This window comes from Carica papaya, chromosome 9, assembly GCF_054855325.1.
Source record: "Carica papaya isolate Zhongbai chromosome 9, ASM5485532v1, whole genome shotgun sequence".
NCBI classification, from domain to species: Eukaryota; Viridiplantae; Streptophyta; class Magnoliopsida; order Brassicales; family Caricaceae; genus Carica; species Carica papaya.
Genome location: NC_142317.1, coordinates 12198383 through 12212121, shown reverse-complemented (window position 1 = coordinate 12212121; position 13739 = coordinate 12198383). Strand labels below are relative to the sequence as shown.

The following is a 13739-nucleotide window of genomic DNA, read 5'->3' as shown; positions in this document are numbered from 1 at the left end:
ACAAGTCATGCACTCAAGGTTTGTGGATCTACGAGATCCTCATAGACTTCAAGGGGTAGATCAGCATTCGGTTCCTCACTATCTTCCTCATCTTGGGGGAGGGGGGCATGGAAAGAGTGAGTTTCATATATTCAGTAAGAAAAACAGTATTTAAATAACATCGTAAGATTTTAAAAGTGAATAATTATGTCATTGAAACTTATGATCAGGTCATGTCAAGTTCCTTTCTTAGTTTATGAAAATAATTTATTTATTAAAGAAAAACATCATATCCATCACACCATAGTCACAACAATCAAATCAAACTTCATACTTAACAATAGACAAAATCAAATAAATCATGAAATGCTTAAATTTTTGTGTCATGCTTCGCAAAATCGTTATGACTTTTATCTTTGAGGGCATATACAAAATTTTCAACTACTAATGTGGAATGACCATATCAGATATATAACGATAATTTGCTCAAGCACATTTTTGACTTGTCAAACCATAGTACAATCTATGACCACAGCCGTACCAACCACAGTGGTCTTATCAGATATTCTATAGCCATGGTAGTACTTAGCCAAGGGTGACCCCTAACAGATATTTACGTCACCGCTCCCGTCAGAAGGTATACCATCATCCACAGGGAGCAGTCATTTTACGTCTTTCTAAACCAAATGGGGGAGGGAAAGCAGATACCCCTCAAAGATAAAAATTTTAACAAGACATTTGATGTATTATGCATGTCAATATAGATACATATATTTTTTGAACAATTCAGGCTCATTTCCCTTCCCCCTGCTCTACCTCCACCTAGTGGACAGCCTGTTTGACCTTTTTAACCATGTCAACATAGTGATTGTCGTATGGTGAATTATCTTGTCAGTGTATCAATCACATTTGCTATCAGTGTGGAAGCATCCAACATCTTATAGAGGATTGCCCTTAGTAGTCGAATGATGTGGCCAAACCTGTAGCCCAGGGTCGTGTGTACCAACCCGGTGCCCTCCCCACTCCTATCCTTATCCAAGGTATGTTTTCTATTCATGATACTTTTGCCAAAGCATTGATTGATATAGGTGCTATCCACTCTTTCATCTTTTATGCATGTGCTTGCAAATTTGATATTAGACCTGAACCATTAATGGAAATATTGAATGTAGAGACTCCCTCTAGGGGATTATTAGAAGCTCACTATGTGTATAAAGATTATAAGATAAAGAAATAAAAGTATTTGTAGACTTAATACTCTTGAATTTCTCAGGGTTTGACGTTATTCTAGTAATAGATTTGTTTGAAAAAATATAGAGCAATTATTAATTACGAAAGTAAAGTTGTAACCTTGTGAACTCCTAAAAAATATAGAACAATTACCTAGTCTACCTTTATGACATCCCAGGTGCTAATTAAGGCAAATGGGTGTCAGATGCATATTCAGAATAACGAGTGCATGATAAAATTTATGCAGCGGAATCAAACCTTAACAAATCCCTTAAAGATATATATAATGTTCCAAATACATACATAAACTGAGGTCAGAAATGACTACAAAATATAAAACATAAGGGCTACTTCTTTCACTATGCTACTGGAATTCATTAGAGTGCAGGAACAGATATGCACTCAAATTTGTGGATCCATGAGATCTTCGTAGACTTGATAGGGTAGGGCTTGCATTTCATCATTTTCTTCCCGATTTGTGGGGACATGGAAAGAGTGAGTTCCATATGCTCAGTAAAAAAAATAATATTAAATTAACATCATAAGATTTCAAAAGTTTATTATTTTACCTTACCGTTTAGCTTCCATGCTTACCTAACTCATCATTATAAAAACTATTTATTTAAATATGAAAATGGTACATTAGCACATAAAATCAAATATATATCATGCTCAATAATAGAGAAAATCAAATAAATCATTAAATGCATAGATTTTTCATGTCACGATTCATGAAGTCGTTACAAACTTCCATATCTGATGGCAGATATAGATTTTCAACTACCCAAATGGAATGACTAGATCATATACAAATACAGCAATTTGCTCCGGCCCACTTTTGCTTGGCCAAACTATGGTATGATCTATGACCACGGTCGTATCAACCATAGTGGTCCTAACAGATATCTATAGTCACGATATTACTTTATCACGGGTCACCCCTACAGATAGTGCGATACCACTTTCGTTAGAGGGCATGCTGTTATACACTAGGAGCGGTCCTCTTACATCTCTCCCAACCAGATAGGGGAGGGAGAAACACATACCCCGAAGAGCAAGGGGAACAGATACCCCTCATAGATAAAAAGCCTAACGAGACACTTGATGCAATATGCATGTTAATACAGATACACCTCGGACCATACAGTCTTCATTCCACTTTTCTCTTTTTCTTTTCTTTTACTTTTGTTATTAAGGACTATATATTATATTTATTACATGAAAATTCATCAAGCGATAGTAATTCACACAGCATGCTTGAAAATTAGAACAATTCGACTCATTTGAACACAAAGGCATGCAAAACAGACAAAATAACAATCATATTATATATATGTGTGCGTGTGATGATGTAAGTACACATCTCAAATAACCATCACTTTTCTCAAATTGACACATGGATTCCACTTTCTTCTTTCTTCGTTTTGGTACCAACCCACCTAATTCTATGTGCAAACATACTTTAACCTTAAATATGTATGTGGGTAGGATATACATATATTTATAATATGAATAAAATTTATATAACTATACAACTGTATGTACTCAATTAGGTATATATATATATATCTAGGTGTATGTACAATAAACCTAAAGAAATAAAACAGAGGTAAGGAAATTAAAATTAAAAAGAAAACTTACCACTGAGAGGGAGAGGAACTCCTTCAACCGATCAGCATTCAGAGGCATATCGTTGCTCCTGATTTGACATCACTTATCTTCCCGATTGTGGCCAGAACTCAAGCCACCTGGTGAGCTACTATGCTGATCGGCCTGGTGTCAAAAGAAGCGGCCATCTTCCTCTGCTGTGTCAGCCATTCAGCACATCAACGGCTGTGATGTTGTGCATGTGTTTGGATGGCTGAGATGCTGAGATGCTGAGTCGATTCAGATAAAAGGCTCCACTTCTCTTTAAAGTTTCGTTTTGCTTTAATCCAGAACGAAAACACCGGCAAAAGAGTGTATTAGGTGTGAAGTAGAAATCCAAAACTGCAACCAGAAAGGTTACAGAGCACCAGAACAGAACGTGTGTTCTGTGTGCGTGTCCGAGGAGGAAAATTCTTCTTCTTGGTGAGGTAAGCCGTTTCTTATTCTTTTAAATTATTTATTTTAGTTCTTTTATGTCCTAAGGTTACTCTTGTTTAGGAATTCCAGCTTCCAAATTATTGTACCTAGCTTCAGAAACTAAAACAGAAATCACCACACCTTAACGGCGACTCTACTCGGGTAAGTGGTTAATCTTCATTTTGACTCCTTTCTATTTCGTTCTCTTGTTCAAAATTGTAACCAAATGTTAAAATAACATGTTAAAAGTGTTAGGAATTAGTTTCCAAACAGAAAATAGATTACAAATCTGAAAATAACCCAAAAATGTCTCTGAACTCCGCATGTATAGCTACTGTGAGTTGCAGAGAGGAATTTCTGAAATTCCAACGATTCCTTCGTGCAAATTAGCTTCGGTTTCGCTTATTTCTAAGGTAAGATAGATTGAAATCATGCTGATGCATGATATGCAATTTTTTAGATGCAATTCGATGATTAAATGCACTGCATGTTAAGTGGATGTGTGTGTGTCCTGAAAACCTGTTTTGTTAGTTAAAAGAAAGACATTTTGGTGTTGTATGAACTTAACGAGATTATAATGATGAATGGAGTTCAAAAAAGAAAAGATAAAATGCATTCAAAGATAACGACTTCAAAATGGTTCGGTTATGGACAAGCAGCACCAAGGTGCTGCTGTTACAGAGGGTATGCTGAGATGCACCACGCAGTTGCGTGCTAAAACGTTGCTGGACACCCACGTCAATCTGGAAAATGTCCCTGCAAACGTGTGGGCATAGCAAGGCTGTGTAAAACATGCAGCAAGCACTGCCAGGCATCGAGTGTGCCGAGAGTGCTGCGCGGACACGCACATGGCACTGTCATGCGTGCCAGTGCGCATTCGTCCACTGGGGCTGCGTGCGGAATGCCTCTGCATCCCCGCATTTGTCCCATGGTCTGCTGCATATCGTAGTAAGCTCTACACGCCGTGCTGATCTGACAGGCATCGGCGAATGCCAGGGGATCTTCACGGGCAATACCTCTCATAACACAGGTGCGGGCAAGGGGGAAGAAAATTTTCCCTCGGACACGGAAAAGCTTAGAAGAAAAGGAAAACATGTGAGATTTTAAAATATAAAATTTGAGGTAAAATTTAGAATTTGTGAAATTTAAGGAAATGGATGGGAAGTAATTATAATAAAATGGAGAATTGTGAAATTTTGAGATAAAATAAAAATATGTGATATTTAAAATATGGGATTTAAGTTGGATAAAATTTGGGAAATTATGATTTTTAAAATGGGGGTTTAATTGAGATAAAATTTGGGATCTAATGATATCCATAGATTGGGGGATTTCATTGAGATTAAAAGGTATTAATTGGATGGATAAAATAAGAGAAACTAAGAGTACACGGAGATGGTGAATAAGCTTAATTAATAATAAAATTCAAACATTTTAAGTAGTGAAACAAAAGTAAAAAAAATTAAGATTTTTACTGTTAAAATTAATATAAACCTGTATGAAATTAGGAAGTTATAATATAGTCTAGATTTTAGATTATATAAGTTTTGAAATTAAAATTTAATTGAACACAGAGTCTACTAAATTCAATTCACCATATTTTCTTTGAGGGGTGTTTGATTTGATTATTTTTTTCAGAGCCACTATTTTATGGGTGCTGGTTTTGGTTCCTTTATGAAACATTGTAATTCAATTGTTTTAAGGGACTCTAAGCAATTTGATATTCATGTATTAGGGCTCAAAGGGTTGGATGATTGCGTTATGGAGAGACATGAGTACTAATTGATATATGTGATTGTATGATTGATAACAATTGCGTGCGCACCAGCCCATGACAAGTTGGTATTCATTTGCCCTATCTAAAAATAGGTGTAGGCAGCTGTGTGCGTAGGTTTGTAATCAGTGAAAGTTTTAATTAAGACAATAACTAGTAATTAAAGCTGTGGTAAAAGACGAGTTTAGTCCTTTGAAGACGAGTTTAGTCCTTTGTGCGTAAGTTGTGTAAACTCATTGAATATAGTATTGAATGTTCTTGAGACGATTGTTATAGAATGGAATTTGTGACATCTCAAGTGCTAATTAAGGCAACTAAATGTCAGATATAGATTCAAAATAATGAGTGCATGATAAAATTTATGCAGTGGAATAAAATTATTACAAATCTCTTATAAATATATATGAGTTTTAAATACATACATAAACTGAGTTCAGAAGTGGTTATAAACATAAGGGTCACTTCTTTCACTATGCTACTAGACTCATCAGAGTGCGAGAACAGTTAATGCACTCATACTTGTGGATTCATAGGATCTTCATAAACTTCCAATGGTAGGTCTGGCTAGGGCTTCTCACTTTCTTCCTCATCTTGGGGTATGGAAAGAGTAAGTTTCATATCTTCAGTAAGAAAAATAATATTAAATTAATATTATAAGATTTTAAAAATTAATTATTTTATTTTCCCATTTAACTTTCTTATTTACTTATTTCATATTATGAAAAATTATTTATTTATTAAGAAAATAATACATTAATACAGAAAATTAAATATATATCATGTCAGATAATAGAGAAAATCAAATAAATCATGAAATATTAAGATTTTTGTGTCATATTTTACGAAGTTTTTACAATTTCCACCTCTGAGGGCAGCACGTCACCGTCACCAGTGGAGGAGGCTCTCCTCCCTCATTTTTCGTGCTGAACATCTTTTTCTCCTCTCTCTTCATCAGATTTCGCCACTTGACGTGAATCCAACGGTTCTAAAACTCTATAATTTTTTCTCAATTCTTTCCCAATTTGTTGTTTTTCGTTTTTTTTTAATTTTTATTTTCAATTTAATTTAGATAAATTAAAATTATTTAAAATAAAATAAATAAAATTATTTAAAATAAAATTTAAATAAAAATCAAATAAATAAAAATTAACTAAAATTATAAATTACGATAAATATTAAATAGTCTAAATTAATTAAGTTTAAAATAGTCAAATATCTGAATAAGTAGAGTTTCTAAATCATTTTAGTACAGTAATGAGTAGGGTATTACAGAATTTGTTTGGGATACGGATACTTTTTTATTTTATTTTGAATGTGGCATTTGATTTGAATTGTTTACTAAACTAAAATTATGTTTTTTTAAATATGCATTAAAGAAGGTTTTGAAACTTATATGTGTTGTACTATTTTTGTTTATCTTATTGAATATTTAAAATTCCTCCAAATTCCACCCCCTTCCCTAGATACCGAGTGTATTTTATTTTGTACTTGAGGCTTGTATTTTGTTTTAGGTTATCTTTTATTTTGTATTGTATAGTGTAGATAGCTTATTTGGCCTCTGGATGTCATCTTTTGTAAACTACATATTGGATGTATAGTTTTACTGCAATATAAATATTTATTTTATGTCTGTTTTTTTAAACGTTGGTGTCTTATTTGGCGTCGAGGCATCACATACAAATAATAACAATCATAATAATAAATAAAAAATATACTAGTGCTAGACATAATAGTAATATTAACAAATTAAAAACCTAAATAAAATGAATAAAAAATGTGTAAGGAAAAACTAACTGGAACAAATTAACGAAATTATGCTTTAAGAGTTAGTTAATTTAAGTGTCACAAGTAAAGGATTTAATAAAGAAATAAATGATTAAGTGCTAGAGTTAAATAAAATGAAGTACAGAAATTAAATGAAATTAGATAAAAAATTCAATAAATTTGATTACACACGAAATAATAAGACAAATAAATTCAAATTAATAAATGCATAAATTATACATGAACTAAACAATACATTAAATAAAATATTTAAATTAAATAATTTAAATTAACATACATAACAAATAAAAGCTTAATCTTAATTAAAAATGTGAATTGAAGGAAACAAGAATAAGGAGAGTTTTAAAAAAATAAGTTAATTTAGTTGATGAGGGAATTTAAGAAAATAAGAATAGACAAAAATTTGAAAATTATATCAAAAAAGTATTAAAGCGGATTTAATACATCAGAGCAGCATGGTTGAAATTTAACTGGTGGTGAATAAATTTTTTTCCAAATGTGGTTGAGATGCATATTTTGATTGGGTCACCTGGCGAAGTATTGTTGTGGTCAATTCATTGCATGATTTTTGTGCCCCTATCCATGTGGTAGTGGGAATCTTGATTCCATAATGACACTATTTATGTTAGTAACACCATGTTTAGGAATGGAAATTGTTAGTGTGAATTAAATATTCTCAGGGTCATATTCAATACAAAGTAAACTCTAAAAAAATTTAACTAGCCTATAAAAACCAATTAAAATACTTGTTGAAAATCACAGTTTAATTAAAAGTTATAAAATTAGTTTTATATGCTTGCTTGATTGTATGTTGGTGTGCATGTTTAGGGCATTACTACTATATATACTTATTGAGCACATTGAATATTCACCGATTTCATTAATATTATTATCTTTTTTACTCGAGATGTCACAGCATTTCGCTTGATATTAAAACTAGAAGCAGAGGTTAGGTGCGTGCACAAAGAAACAAATGACAGAAGGGGAGAGTGAAGGAGAAGGGAAATATATATTTGCAGCGCAAAACAGAACGGGTGCGATCATACCAGTAATAGTTCACCGGATCCCATCAGAACTCCACAATTAAGCGTGCTTTGGCGAGAGTAGTACTAGGATAGGTGACCTCTTGGGAAGTTCTCGTGTTGCACCCTTCTTTTTGCAGATGGGGCGTTAAACGTTACGCGGGACCAGAGCGACGGTCCGTCGGTTCATTCACAAACGTGAGTCACGGTGCCAGGACATTTTGCTTAATATTTTTTTCACATTCAATTAAAGCCCATCACGTAATAAGAGTGTCATTTATAGCACCTTATATAATAAAACAATGAAAAACGAAGTGCGGCGGGCGATCCGTTCATATGGGTATGAGTCGAGGCGTCAGGCCGTTTCGCTTGATATTAGAACTAGAATAAGAGGTGAGGTACGCACACAGTGAAACAAACGACGGGAGGGAAGAGGAAAGGTGAAGGGGTATATGTCTTTGCAGTGTAAATTAGATCGGTTGAGATCATACCAGCAGTAGTTTAGCGGATTCCATCAGAACTCCGTAGTTAAGCGTGCTTGGGTGAGAGTAGTACTAGGATAGGTGACCTCCTGGAAGTTCTCGTGTTGTACCTTTCTTTTTTGCAGATGGAGTGTTAAACATTTTTTAGGACCGGAGCGACGGTCCGCCGGTTCATTCGAAAACATGAGTCATGGCGCCGTGGCATTTTGCTTAATATTTTTTGTGTATTCAATTAAAGCCTATTACATGATAAGAGTATCCTTGCGAGCATCTTAAATAATAGAACAACAAAAAATGAGGTGCGGCACGATCCGTTCATGTGGGCATGAGTCGAGGCGTCGGGGCATTTTGCTTGATATTAGAATTTGATGCAGGGGTGAGGTGCGCGCACAGCCAAACAAATGACGGGAAGGAGAAGGGGCATATAACTTCCTATATCAAACAAAGAACAATTTTATGAAATCAAAATTTAATATGTCAAGAATATAATTTATTTATGTTGTAAATTTAAATGATAACCAAATAATTATGTGGATTCTTTTTTATATCCTTCATTTTTATTTGAATAAAATCAAATTACGTGTATATTATTAATTTTTCAATTTATGTAAAATCTAAGTTGGAGCACTATATCTTATAGAAGTTGTGAGCATGACATTCATGCATAATTTTCATACTAAGGTTAGCACGGTTAATAATATCAGCTCAAGTATTAATTATACAACCTTGACTATCAACGACAGATTGGTTGAAATTAAAGCATTTATGCTGTAAGCCATAATGCTAATATCTAAAGCAGTAACACAAATACCTATTATAGGCCAAGCTGTTAAGAAGAAATGTAAAGAACGAGAGTTGTTGAAACTAGCATATTAGAAGATCAATTGGCCAACATAACCATGAGCAGCTAATTATAAGTTTTTTCCTCTTGATCAAATTTTTAACCTTCATTAGCATATTCATTTTTTGTGGTTTTCTTGATCAAAATAGAAGTTACTAAGGAACCATTCATAGCACTAAATAGAAAGCCATAAAATACACCATCTATGCCTAACATGTGAAATGTGTGCATAAAAATGTTGTCCTCAATCTAAAACACAATCATAAAGTTGAAAGTACCAGAGATTCCTAAAGGTATACCACCTAACAAAAGTCTATGTAACATCCAGGCCAGGCCCAAGTCAAAGACAAAACTCACTCCAAACCTAAGCATCAAAAGGAAAAGAAAAGGGTAAAATAATGTAGTTTTGATTAGGAAGAAGAAGAAACAAAAGGGCAACCAGAGACATACACACCTTTAGGAACTGAAGAGGATAAAGAAGAAGAAGCTTGGACCTGCACGCCGAAGAAGAAGGAATAAGAGGCGTGCGGGGCTCTCTATCCTCTTGCCTATAAAATAAAAAAAAGAAGAAAATCAAAAAGGGAGAGAAATAAAGCCAAAAGGTAGAGTGAGAAAGTTGGTCAGGAAGATAGAGAGAAAACAACTCGGGGAGAGAGAGAAAAAGAGGGAAGAAACAGAACACGGTGAGGTGGGTTTAGTGCGTACAACAGTGGTACAATGGATAGGCCCAAAACTAGAAGGCCAAAGAGAGAGAATGCGTGATAGTGCGTACAAAGAAGAATGAGAATTGCGGCAATGGCAAGGTGCAGTTTCAACCATCTGCGCCTTTCACCACCGTGATTCTGCCATATCCATGCCAGATTTGATTTTACGGTGTGTTCTGTTATGTGTTCTGGTCTGTTTGTAGCGGCGCATGGTGATCTGGTGGTCACGTGTAAGGCGGCACATGTCGTTTCTAGCAGCATCAAATGGTGGTGGTGATAGCGCATGTGTCCTCACATGGTGATTCTTGTGACACGCATGTGGCGACATGTGCGATTGCATATGGTGATTCCGGTGATCAAAATTGCGAATCCAAGATGAGAATACTTCGTCTTCTCATGTTATGTTTATTTTCGAGATTGTTCATTATTTAATACGCAATTATCTATTTTTAAACGAGGTAAATTATTCAAACGATAATCGAAATTCAGAGAAGATCATAGACCCGAACCAATAAGGAGTTGATAAGTTCTCCAACCAGATTGTAGGTAATGGATTGGGTTAGTCTAATTCAGAGACGCTCATATTTTTATAAAGTTTTATTTTCTTTAAAATAAATTATTTACAGATTTTATAAATTGTTTAAGCTTTATAACCTGCTTTTAGCAAACTCAACGTGTGTATGTTATCGTGTGTGAGTGCTTTATGAATATATGGAATTAAAAATGTGTAACAGCGAGTATGTATGTATGATATGATATATGTGCACTTATATAGACATGATTTCTATGTATGGATAAATTAGTGTATGAGCATTAGAATATGTGCAAATGAATGATTTGTGAATTGGTGTAAATGAATTATGAATGAGCTTCTGTATGGATGTAGTGTATATAGGTTAGAATATATAGATGTTGTGATTGTCAGGATTGTCCTTTAATTTCCAATAAAGCTATACATGTTTGGTGTTTTGTGTGTGTTGTATGTGTATGTACAAAATTGTTTATATAAATGGTGTGCATGTATATGTGTGTATTGGTTGATGATTGAATAGTTGTGAAAGTTAAACCATGCATCGGAGTTTCGTAAATAATGTATACTTGTATGAGTGTAAATAATGTATACTTGTATGAGTGGAAATATGTAAGCATCTAGATTGTGTGTGTAGGTGTGTAAAAGTAATGGGATTGAGTTGCAAAATAATAATATAAGAATATTTAAAAGACATTGAAATCCATTTAATTGGTATCAAAGAGGGGAGTGTGTGTGTGTGGCCATTTCGGCAAGTGAATTTTGGTGAACCCTAACTATTGATATGGCCTCAGCCAAACGTGATTGAGAAGTCCCATACATAACCGTTCCATGTTCAAGTGTATGTGAAAAGTGATAAGTGATACCCAATGCATAATCGTTCCATGTTCAGATACATTGGAAAGTGATAAGTGATATATCCACATGGTAGAGGGGATCCTTAGTGCCCTCATTGATACCTACAGAAATGGCACCGCATGATGAAACACTTAAAAGACGTAAAAATAGAAATTATAAACCATAACGATAATGTAACTAAAAATGAAAGTGTAATTAAAAAGTAATAAGTGAACAATGCAAAGTGAAAGTGATGTTGACATGTGCAATGATAAGTGACTCACTGATAAGTGTAAGAGAATGCTAGATAGGTGTAAGTGTAAGTGTTGTGAAGTTATTGAGTAGTATTTCTATGAAATCATTGGTTTATATGAATGTGATTTCAGAATAATTGTGATGTTTGAGAAACAATATGTGAATGGTGAAGTTATTGAGATATGTGAAAGTGAAATTTGTGATGTATGGGAATTAAGTTATTATTGGATTGTCTTTCATGATAAGATTTTGCTTTAAATAAAATTTATATCGGTTTTATCAATCTTGTGTGTTGGAGTGTATACATGTCTATTCATGTCTTTGTTATGGGCACTCTCCTTTTTCCTTATTGAGCCCGTGAAGCTCATCCCAATTCATACCTCCCACAATGCAGATTAGTTCAGATTAGAAGTATGTTAAAGACCAAAAGAAGACTCTGAAGAACTTTTTGTGATTTTTGGGAATTTATTTTATAAAGTAAACTTAAATATATTATAGTAATGTAATTTAGGAATTTTGTGAGCCTCATTAATTGTAGCTACGAATAAGGGATATATAGTTTATTTTTGAATTTTAGCATATTGTTGCATAAATTAACCAAGTTATGTGCATAGAATAGTGCTCTTTTCTCAATAAAAAAAGTGAGTCATTACAATTGATATCAAAGCCCACGTTCTTCGAAACCATCTCTGATATCATTAGGCATAGGATTCTTATGAGGTTGAGAGTCAACATAACTTAGGTAGTATGCACTTTAGGAGATGTTTTGGAACTCCCTCTTAAACATCTGTGACTATGAGAAAGTAAGATTACAATTTTGAAAGTGTGAGGAGATAGGAATTTCATAACCGGAATGTGATAAATTTAGGAATCAAAATTTTAGGGCTACACTCCAAAGCTAACTCGAGATGGCGAATAAGCAACAACCATAATCTATCATATTATATGAAACCATATGAAGCTTAAATGATATCGAAGAAATTACCTAATAGGAGAAAATGAATAAATTTTTGGGAAAGATGATAAATTTCCCTCGAGTTGGTAAGGGAATCTCAAATAGGGAGAAAGTATTCCCCAAGCAGGAGGAAATTTCCCAAGAGGAAAAGAAATCACTCGAATGGGAGAACAACCTTGGTGAGAGAAAATTCTCCTAAGTGGAGGAAAATCTCCCAAGTAAGTAGGTTTTGGAAGAGCCCTCTTATGTAATTAGATAATTACTGTAATATTCTAAAGGTTCAAAAAGATAAGAACCTTCTCTCATCCTTGAGGTCAATTACCTTTACCTTAGGAAGTGTCTATATCTTGGACAATGTCGATATGTTCCCAACCATTTCTTTTTAGCAATGTGATGATGTGTTCAAGGAGGTAGTTCGAGCTATAATTTGAGGACTTGTTTTGATGCACTTTTGAACCAATACAAGATATTTGGGCTAAAGCTCTTGCTACTATTAAATTTGCTTATAGCAGTTATGCTATCTAGTCCATTGTTGAATCATGTCTTTCAAGTTGTCTTTATCAATGTTTAGTGATAGACCTATTTTTCTTCATAGTTATTTATGTTTATTCTTCTCTTTCTTAACCAACCATATTTAATCACCCATCTAATTCCTAGTTTGCATTGGGAGGTTAAATGTAAGATTGTAATTAGTAATGCAACTTATAAAGTTGCTATGTTGTGAAATAAAGGACCAAAAAGTTTGTTATTGCCGATTATGTCGTGATCTACATCAAGATCATGACATAATAGAAAGTTTAGAGCTCTGGACCATTTTTGTTTTCATTTTAGAGAGCTTTGATGGAATGTATTTACTTGATTTACTTGTCACATGGATATTAGTTGAGTTTTACTCATATAAGATATTTTTCTAAATTGAGATAGGCTTTAGCCTCCTACATCTCCTACCAATGTTATTGCAAATACTTAGGTTCTTAATGCTCCAATATTGCTATCTTCAGCAATAAATATTATTAGAGATATTTTGGTCAATGGATAATTTATTTTCAATTAATTCCTTATGGGATGGAAGAGCCTTTCCTAAATCTAGTAGAGACCAAGAAGAAAAAAAAATCTTAAAACAAGTAGACTCAAAAGCCAACATTTTGGGAGACCAAATAATTATTTGGTGCTTTGATATAAGTTATATAATTTCTTGTGAATTTTCTTTAAGAAGAACAAATACCCTACCCATTCGAAATTCTTATTGAGATGTCAGATAGGAGTTATAATGTTGCTTCAG

General features: G+C 33.7%; 1 long non-coding RNA gene and 1 pseudogene across 1 annotated transcript; both read left to right on the top strand.

Moving 5' to 3' along the window:
- The first annotated feature begins 2813 nt into the window (after positions 1 to 2813).
- Positions 2814 to 6677, top strand: LOC148239985 (uncharacterized). Its single transcript, XR_015816486.1, has 2 exons — positions 2814 to 3284; positions 3355 to 6677. It is a non-coding gene; the product is annotated as an uncharacterized LOC148239985 (long non-coding RNA).
- Positions 6678 to 7864: 1187 nt separating this feature from the next.
- On the top strand, positions 7865 to 7983 carry LOC148239984 (5S ribosomal RNA; annotated as a pseudogene).
- Positions 7984 to 13739: the final 5756 nt, after the last annotated feature.